Source organism: Pteropus medius, unplaced genomic scaffold (assembly GCF_902729225.1).
Source record: "Pteropus medius unplaced genomic scaffold, Ma_sr-lr_union100, whole genome shotgun sequence".
Taxonomy (NCBI): Eukaryota; Metazoa; Chordata; class Mammalia; order Chiroptera; family Pteropodidae; genus Pteropus; species Pteropus medius.
Window position 1 is genome coordinate 3,137,879 of NW_024344378.1, and position 10,106 is coordinate 3,147,984.

General features: G+C 50.4%; 1 pseudogene; it reads left to right on the plus strand.

The window, feature by feature from the left end:
• Positions 1–581: 581 nt before the first annotated feature.
• Positions 582–700, plus strand: LOC120610031 (uncharacterized; annotated as a pseudogene).
• Positions 701–10,106: the final 9,406 nt, after the last annotated feature.

Here is a 10,106-nt window from a genome sequence, read left to right on the forward strand (position 1 = left end):
CCCTGAGTCTCCTCTAGGAGAGAAAAGGACTCGGTGCCCGAGGTTCCCGGCATCTTTGAAAGAACCTGAAGCCGCGGCCAGCTCCGCTTGGGCGAGCCCGTCCAGCCTTTTCTTCCCCTCCTCCGTTTCCCATGGAACCCGCTCCTTCCGTCGGCCTTTCAAATCCTGCTTTGTGAACAGCAATTCAAGTTTTATTTTCTTCTCGAATGCACGCTCTCTGGAAAAGAGGCTTTTCACCAAGAATGTGGTGTCTGGTCGTTCTCTTGCCAGTGGCTTAAACAGTGGCCTCCGTGCCGGGTAAAATTTTTACAGATCTGGTCTGGTCTTCTCGCACTTGGCTAAAACCAGTGACATGTTCATGAAAATATAAAGGATGAAAAAAAAATCCCTTCCCAAGTCATTGAGAAACTACCGTGACATAATTTGATAAAATTATTTCTGTTTTGCTCCTGCTTTTTCTGGAATGCACTAATTCAGAGACACACAGGCAACACAGGTCCTGCATCTACACGTGCGAAAAGTGTAAGCCAATGTCGCCGTTCAGGTTACTTATCATCCCACATTAAATAACCTGAAGTGGGGTTTACGGCCATGCCACCCGGAACGTGCCCGATCCCGTCTGATCTCGGAAGCTAAGCAGGGTCAGGCCTGGTTAGTACTTGGATGGGAGACCACCTAGGAAAACCAGACCTTATAAACGTAAAAAATATTAAAAAATAAGGGATTGTAAACTGACAAGTTCCTTGCAATCTGTGAAGTCAACTGAGGGTTGCCTCGCCTAAATAATAATAATAATAATAATAATAATAATAATTAGAAGTTGGAAAAACTCAGTGAATAACATATGTGCTGAGAGTTTTCACAGAACTAAGGGCGTACGCAGTAACTGCTCCTTGTCCACAGAATAGTGTATAAGAAAGTAGGAAAACCCATTTCACTTTCTACTTTCTCTTCAAGGGCTCCAGAGTGGACAGTCACTCTTATCTGGGCTTCCTAATGTCACAAAAAACTGAGCAGGAGAAGAAACACACACAAAAGCGGCACTTTGAGGGTCACGAGCCAGCCTGCGTGTGCACTCCTGATGTGACACCTGCCCGGCGCGCAGGATGAAGCCGGGGTCCCAGACGGCAGTTCACCCGAGAGCTCGGCCCTCACGCTCACGCACCTGGCACGCCAGCAGAACAAGGCCGGGGTCAAACCCTTCGTCTCCTGCCCCTCCTTCTGTAACTTTCTATTTTCTGTCTCCTCCTCCTCCTGGCACCTCTGAGAGAGTTAGGGCTCTACACGCAGGTGGAGGGAGCCCTGATCATCGGGGTGCGTCGGAGGATGCGAGAACGTTCTCGAAGACCCACATTTCCTTTCGCTGATGTGACTGAAATCCCCAAAGCTCAAAGTCACACGCGCAACGGCTATCAACTGTTGCAGCCGTGTGAGCTCATCGGGAACGTTTACCAAGACTTATCACTATCACTGTCGTCACGTGGGCCTGGTGTCCCTTCTTATCACGTCATCTTTACACGAAGGCTCTGGAACGTCTCCGGGAAGTACCCTGGATGTGAGGCTGAGTGGCCCCTGGCTCTCGGGAGAAGGCCAAAGACGCAGCAATGCATCCAGGAGAATTTAAAACGGAAAAGGAGCGAAGCGTGCGCTGGAGACCGTAGCCATGACCGTAGCCATGGACGGGCCGCACGAACTGCGGACTCTCGGACATCCGACAGGTGGGCAGCAGCTGCCCAGACGGAAGGCCGCCTGTGGGTTCTGTTCACCTGTGTGACAGCAGTAGCCATATTACGTTCTTCCTATGCCAAGCGCAGAAAGGTGCGAATTTAATGATGAACTTATACAAATACATCATCCCACGTACACTTGCTGACATACGAATGTACGATGCTTTCAGAAACAAATAGGAGTGGACTCAAGTGTTGATATAGACACATAATTCCTCACATTGGAAAACTCTGACCCGCCATGACGGTTTTGACTTACATTGCCTGTCGTTGGGGACGACGAGCTCCTTTTTGGGGACCTGGTAGCCTTGGTATGTCACACTGGGCCTGTGTAACTGCAGGCTGACTTCCTGTAGGACCGCCGTGGCGGGGGCGGCCAGGCCATTCACCACGTGCTTCTGCTTAGATTAGACACCCTCTGTGTCACCGAGAGTGTGGGTCACTTCGGCCGAACGAAATTATTTTCTTGACCTTGTTTGATTCCTTGATATTAAGACGGGTTATCGGATTTAAGGCATGGAAAGTTTGGGCCCTGACATTTTATTTGGCTGTTTTCATTTTTGTTTTAATTATAGTTGAGAATATTTTGGCTGGTACAGAGAGAGCCAACTGGACTAATCTCTGACCTTGTCCTTGAAAGTCCCCTGCTAGCAGCCAAACCGTCTGAAGGCTGGATGCCGCCTGCCTGTCGCCCGCCTAGTTGGAGGGCGGAGGCCCCTCCACTCCACTCGGTGGAGGCCAGACAGGCCTCTGAGAGACTCCCCCAGCCAGGTTAGGTTCATGGAGCTGCCACAGGCAACAAAGGCCACACTTCTCTGTGCCACCCTGGGCTGGGGTCACGGGGGCGCTGGCCAATTTTAACTCACACAGCAAGCCTTCTGCCCTGCTGCTGGCTCAGCCCAGCCCAGGAGTCTGGAGCCCAGAAACCACAGTGTTCCCATCTGTATAGCAAGAAGATCTAATCTGTTTGTCTAAGTCAGAGTTCTCTAGAGACACAGAATATGTTTATATATATACACATGCACATCCATACACATACGTGTATAAATTATAAGGGATATATATTATAAGAATTGGCTCATGGCAATTACGGAGTCTGAGAAGTCTCAAGATCTGCAGCTGGCAAGCTGAAGATCAGGAGAGCTGATGCTGTGGTTCCAATCAGAGTCCAAGACTTAAGACAGAGGACCCATGCAGTCAGGCGGGGGAAGGTGAGGGGACGAGGGAGAGAGAGAGGGAGAAGGAGGGAGGGAGAGAGAAAACACAAATTATCCTTTACTCGGCCTTTTGTTTCACTTGGCCTGAGCAGCCTGCTTTACCCGGTCTGTCCATTCAAATCTTCATCTCTTCCAGGGCTGTGGACTACATATTTGTGTCCCTACACATTCTTATGTTGAAACCTAAATCCGAATGTGATGGTGTTAGGAGGCACGGCCTCTGGACGGTGACAAGGTCCTGAGGGCGGAGCCCCACGAAGGCGCTGGGTGCTCTTATAAAGAGACCCCTCCCACCCCAGAGTTCTCCCGAGCCCCTTCTGCCATATGAGGTTACATGGAAAAGACAGCCACCTCTGAGCCAGAAAGCAGCCCTCGCCAGAACCAACTCGACTGGCACCTGATCTTGAACTTCCGGCCTCCAGAACAGAGAAATAAAACCAAACGGGCTGAACGCTGCCTTAGAGAGCTGTAGTAAAGACACAAGGCCAAAATTTAGTGGAGAAAATACTTCTATTTTTTTGAATCGATGACCATGATTCAGGAAATAGAATATGCACATCCATAGAAGAGTGTATTTGAATTTTGGAAAATTCGTTTTATTATATTCGTGTGGTTTTCCTTATTAAAAAAGTCCTCTGTTTCAAACACCTTAAAATATGTATTCCCTGAATTCTAAGTTCTTAGATGAAATTCTAAGTTCTCGTTTTAAATTATACAACAAGCGTTGTGGCCGAAGTAGGACCGTGCTGCGGATTTATGGAAAAACAACAAACATGTTCCTGCCACGTTGAAATAATGCGTTTCTTTCACAGTGAAAGAGAATTCTCTGCTAGGCTGTAATATTGTTGAAAGCAGTCCTGGTTAAGGGATCGTCATTCCCAGGCCATGATTTTAGGCTCGGCCACGTGACTTTGGCCAGCAGAGTCATTCCAGGTTTTCACTGCCCTCTTTTTACCTCCATATGGAGATAGGCAATGTTTTGGATGAAAGTTGTCACCAGCGTGGGTTCTGGACGTGAAACTGAGTCTCAAATGACCAGCAAAAGTCACGATGTGAACTAGAGACACAGTATTGGTTGTTGCGGGCCTTCGGGATTTTGAGGTCGTTTCTCACTGCAGCCTGCCCTGTCACACGACCTGAAATGTCCCCTAAATTGTAACTTCTGTCCTCAGGGAGGCCTCCCCAGTCGAGAAATAAGATGAACTCTAAGGATATGGTTGCTTTTCGGTGCACTGAGGGATGATGCATCAAAAAAGGAAACAGGCTTACTCCTGGATCTTAGGGAAGATAAGCCGACTCTTAATCACTCACAGAAAATGTGTCAGTCATGGGCTGCAGACTCAGACAACCTGACCTCAAAGCCCGCTGCTACCATTCACCTGCCGAAGAGCCCGAGGGAGTGACTCCATCTCTGTAGGAGTCCATTTTCCTTTCTATAAATCTGGAATAAAAACACTTATATTGCAGTGTTCTGTGAAGATTAAGTTATAACACACATATGATGCACTTAGCATAGCCTGACACTGTGGGTTTACAAGACTGTAAGAGCTCGACAGAGGGTAGTTAATTATTAACATCCTCGTATACGCACTTAAAGGCATTTCAATAACTTAGGTGTATGGTCTGAATGCTGATAAAACATTCGCAAATACAGAGAGAAATGTGGAAATTGAAATGGCTCTCTCGTTAGCACAGCCGATGCATCGTATGTTTGCTCTAATTGCAATATGGCTAGATGGCAATTTAAAATGTTTGACAATTACTAACATTTGAGAAGCCAAGTTGATTTTAAACTGTTTTTGGAACGAGAATACGTTCGCAAACTGTAAAATTGCTAGAGACATATTCAAACCAAGCCCTCAAAAAATTTCAGCCAACTTTTACAAACACGCCTGCTAAGTGTATGACTCTAGATTGGGTTAGGGACAGGCGAGATCCAAAAAATCAATCACGTGTGGTTTCCACCCCAACTGGTAGTTTAAGCCTGGCGCTCGAAACAGGCAGGTGAACAACCAATTCGATTATGAGACGGAATGACAGGTGCTAAAGGGAGCCCTAGGTAGCATGCTCACGTTACACCGGGTGAGTGTGACGTGGCGGGCGTGAGGTAGAGCTCTGGCTGCCATAAAAAATACCACAGGCTGGTGGCTTAAACAGCAGACACTTATTTTCTCACAGTTCTGGAGGCTGGGAGGCCAAGATCAGGGGCCAGCATGGTTGGCTTCTGGTGAGAACCCACTTCCTGGCTTATGGATGGCGGCCTTCTTGCTGTGTCCTCATACGGCCTTTTCTTGCTGCACTCAGGGTGCGGGGAGGGACGGGGGAGACGGAGACGGAGATAGAGATCGAGCTCGCTGGGGTGTCTTCTTATAAGGGCACTAATCCCTGCAGACCGGGGCCCTGCCCTCATGACCAAAGCACCTCCCAAAGGCCCTCGGAAAAGCGTTACATTGAGGGTTAGGACTTCAACAGATGATTTTTTGGTGGGGAGGGGCACACAGCATCCGTCCATAATAGATGGCATGGCATTTACAAAATAAGAGCCCTTGAATGAGAGTCATCAGTGCCTAGATCTAAAAAAAAGGCTTGGAGGCCAAGTGCGCTCTGAAGCCTGGGAGCGCCTGCCAGTCGCGCGGACCCCTGAACCCCTGATTCTCCCAGCTGCAAGGTGGGGGACTGTGGGCTCTTTAGGTGGCCGGAGAGGAGGTCAGGGCTGGAGCCCAGGTGGTACTAACACTGTGTACCGTGTGTTAGTAAACCAACCCCAGCAATTCCTCTCTGCTTGGGGAGGCTGAACATGAGAGAGAGAGAGAGAGAGAGACAGAGAGACAGAGAGACAGAGAGACAGAGAGACAGAGAGACAGAAGACAGAGACCAACCATGATGGCTAGGAGGGGGGTGGAAGCTAGATCCACAATCTCTCTCAAAATATGGAGACTCTCCCTGCTCTAATCTACTTGTGTTGGAATGCCCACCCCTTCCTCTTCAACTGGACCATCAGACTGAAGTTTTGAGACTGGCAGGCAAAAAAGCAAAGGGACCCAAAAGGCAAACATTCTCATCTTCAAAAATCACTGTTTTTCTGAATATGTAAGAACTTTCCAGGAGCAAGTGTTATGAAAACCGGTGTTTCCGTTGGGAAGAACTGACCACTCACACACCTGGGCTAGGAAAGGGGCTATTATAACCCCCGCCGGTGTCTAACCTGAGAGCTTGGTGTCTGCTCCTGAGGACGATGGCGGGGACGCGAGACGGGGCTGAGCCGCAGGTGGCCGCCAGGCTCGGGGCGGGGGCCGTGACCGGTGTGCAGCTGCAAAGCCCAGGGATGCAGGTGGGGCTTCGGAGCTCGGTTTCAGGACAGGCTGGAGGGCAGACAAGGTCCCGGTCCCCGAGTCCCAAAGAGCGGAGCGGGCAGAAGCGGACGGCGCCGTGGGCCAGGGGCGGACGGGCGGAGGTGCAGGCACCATCGAGGGGGTGGTAGGCCCCCGGGGCTGGGCCGGGGTGCCGGGAGCTCAGGGACGGAGCGGGGGCCAGGTGCTGGGGCGCCGCCCCTGAGGGCCTCCTGGCGGGAGACGCGGGTCGGTGGCCAGAGGGCCGGCGCCCCCAGGGAGGCCGGGGCGGCCGGGGTCCCCCTGGGCACGGGAATGCGCGCCGCGCGCGTGCGCAGGTGCGTGGAGGCGGGGCCGCGCCGGCAGGTGTGTTGGGGTCACTCTGCGCGGGCTGTCACACGACTCTGGGGCAGTGCAGCGAGTGCGCTGGAGGCAAAGTGGCCACAGCCTGACGCGTGACAGAGCCGTCTCTCGGACGGGGTGTCCGGCCCAGGCTCCTGTTCGGCCCGCCGGGTTCCGTCAGGTCCGCGTCCGGCGCAGGCCACCGGGGTGGGGCGAGCTGCGCGCCGGGTCTGCGCCTTCGCATCCGCGGTGCGCGGGGAGCCCGGGGGCCCAGGGTGGCCGGGCTGCGCAGCGTCCGCTTTGTCGCCCCGTCCTCCGGGCCTGCTGGCTGAACCAGGGTGCGGGGATGCCCTGAGGTCGGCCGAGGCCGTTCGCGTTACATCCCACGGCAGGAGTGCCAGCCTGGAGCGAGAGCAGAGGTCGCCCTCGTCCCTTTCCTCGCCTGGGTCGTCCTGCCAGGCATTCCAGGCGGGCGTTTGTCCCCACAAGGGAGGGAAGCCAAGTTCAAGGTGATGGCCCGGGGCGGCGAAGCGGGGCTTGGCCAGATATGCGGTCAGGCTTTAGAAGCGGGACCTCGCCAGGGGGCTGCCTCCAGGAGCTGGCGGAGCATCTGACAGCCAGAGAGGAGAAAGGAAGGCGCAGTGAACGGGGGCGGGGCGCGGGGCGCGGGGCACCTGTGCGCATGGCGGGGAGCTCGGAGCAGGTGGCCTGGGCTCTCCCGAGGGCTTCGCGGGAGGAGCGCTGTGGAAGGCTGTTACTTGCTTACTCTGTATCCATTCTTATCTCAAAATCAGGGGCTGAAAATGACCTTCAGTGTCCTGTAGTTTGTTTGGCCCCCAATCCTCTCTTTATCTTATTCATCGCCATTTGACCCTGTGAAACTGGCAGGAGATCAAGAGATTTGTCCCAGATCGTTTAGGTTCAGATCCCAGAAGCCGGATTGCTGATGCCGGTGAGAGCGGAAGCTGGCCGTTTGGCGTAGTTAGTATGAGGGAGCGTGGAGGGGAGCGTGGAGGGGCCGGGAGAAGACTCAGGACCTGGAGGCTAATTGATCACTGTGCTGTGAAACCAATATATCATTTCGTTTTAAGGAACCAATAGCTTTGTGCAAAAATGATCTAATTGATCTCTCTGACTGCCCAGTGAATTAGGAAAATAATGTCTTTTCATCAACAGTGGTTAAAGAAGGTTGGATAAACACACCTGATGATGCTGTGAAATCGGGCAGCCAACAGAGGAATAAACTTTACGTTCTCCTGTTGTATCCCCTGAGTGTTATTTCTCCAAACAGAATTGAAATGTGGACAGGGAAAGGTATGATCAAGAACAATGAGAAAAAATGATGAGAGGAATTCTTGTAAAAAAAAAAAAATAGAGGTTATCAAGCGAGAGCTGAAGATTACTAATACTTTACATTGCGAAACAGCTGAGAGTGATTATCATTTGGGTAATTGGATGATTTACCCCAGGAAGAGTTTCTGAAAAGTAAACTCACCTTTCTTTCAAGATATTTGAATATCTATCTATCATCTACTTATCAGGCGTTTCAGGAACTGTGCTAAACACTTTAAATAATTCTCAGACGAACCCCATGAGGCATTTCGTTTCTGTTTCACAGATTCAGAAACGAGGTTAAAAATAGTTGAGTAATTTGCCTAAGATCAAAGAGCTAAATGCAGAATAAGATTTGGATGTGTCTGTCTGGTTCTGAGAACTCGACACACTGAAATCCTTTTCCAGGTGGCTTGCAATGGCCCCTGTGTCTACGTGACAAGGGGATGGAGAATTCATCCGAGCCAACACACACCGATGGCACAGACACAAGACAGATTTTATAAAAACAGTTCTTCGATGGCCTTCAATGTAAGACTTTGTGCACACCCTATCCTTATTTACTCTGCCCTCCAAAAACTTTTAAAAGCCTAGTAAACGGGTGCGACGTTAAAAGTCATCAGATGATTGGATAAGGGGAAATCATTTTGATGGCAAAGGCCAATGAATTGCACATCTCCATGGTCATTAGAAAGGAAACCCGGCTAGATTATGACTTATTCTATCAATTAGAATATATCCACCTTTAAAATCACGTCTTTCCCAGATAGAACCATGTAGAAGAAAACCAGGCGAACCCCTTTCTCTGGGGCCAGTCCTTTGCCAGATGTCTGAATTATAAATTGGTTCTGCTTCGTAGGTATTTTGGTGCTGGTGTTCAGATCAATGTGAAGGTCCATACATGTGGCTGTTTTGATTTCGCGGAGTTACAGTCTACACAGGGCATGCTCTGACTGATGGGTGTCTGGGATTGCACACTTAGCTAGTGAGGGGACTTATGCTTTTCGGGTGGTAAAATATTTCTTCTTTTTTTAGAAATACATGTAGCAATTCGGTATGGGAGAAGATATTCATGAAATTTGGGAAGATATCTTGTGGGTTGAGGATATTTCTAGAACTGTGACTCAATGGGCCTATGGTTGTCAAGAGAGCTGGGAGCTTATAGGAACATGCTGATGTGATGATTTGGAGATCTCTAGAAGTCTGGGACCATATCCTTCACCAGCGTGGGAAGTCTGTTCTCTGATGTGGGAACAAGATAATTCAGGATTGTTACAAAAATGGTGAAATGCTCTCAGGGAAGTCAAGTTTACATGCACGGCTAAATATCACCCCATACCTGAATACCGTCTTGTAATTTCCTGCTATTTTTAGTTCTTTGTAGTGACATGTGAACACACTCATGCATTTTTGCTGCTTCTGTTGGGGAAGAAGTCTTTGCTGTAGCTGAGAGAACCTGGCTGGGAATCCTGGCCAGATGCCACCGACAGAAATATAGTTTCATTCGCTGTGTGCCTGCCTGCCCTTTGCCACCCACATCAGAGCAGGGTTGCTCATTCGTGTCCCTGGGCACGAATATATAGTTTCAGGTCCCAGACAGCAGAGCTGCAAATTACACAGTCAGCCGGAAGGAGGCAGTTATCTGTGAAGGAGATTCAAATCCAGGAGGGGGAAAAAAAACCAAAAAACAGGAGAATTGAACTGCCTCTGAAAATCAGCAAGAAAGAACCAATTTGCCTTGAAACAATGTAGTGGTTTCTCTCAGGGCCGGCTCACGGTGCCCAGACCTCACCCATTCACGCAGAAATGGAATGCCAAAGAGACTGAGCCCTGGGCATGCCCAGGTGGCTGGAGAGGGTGCTGTGCCCCTTGATGCCAGCTCGCCACCTCGTGGAGAGGGGCACTCGGGGCCCCGTCCGTCCCCGTTGATCCTGGCATGACCCAGGACCCACCAGCCCCTCGGCACCTCTAAGTGAGAAGCAAAGTGAGGGCCAGAATTCGCTGGCCAGCCTGGGGCATCTGGCTTCTCTCTTTCTCCCCCTTCCAAGTTCTGTGCTCTGTTTGAAATTTAACTTACGTTTTCTTCTAAAATGAATGAGAGAGAGAGAGAGAGGAAAAAGCAAAAGCCACCCAGGGTTGAAAAGTGGTGGCTTCTTACA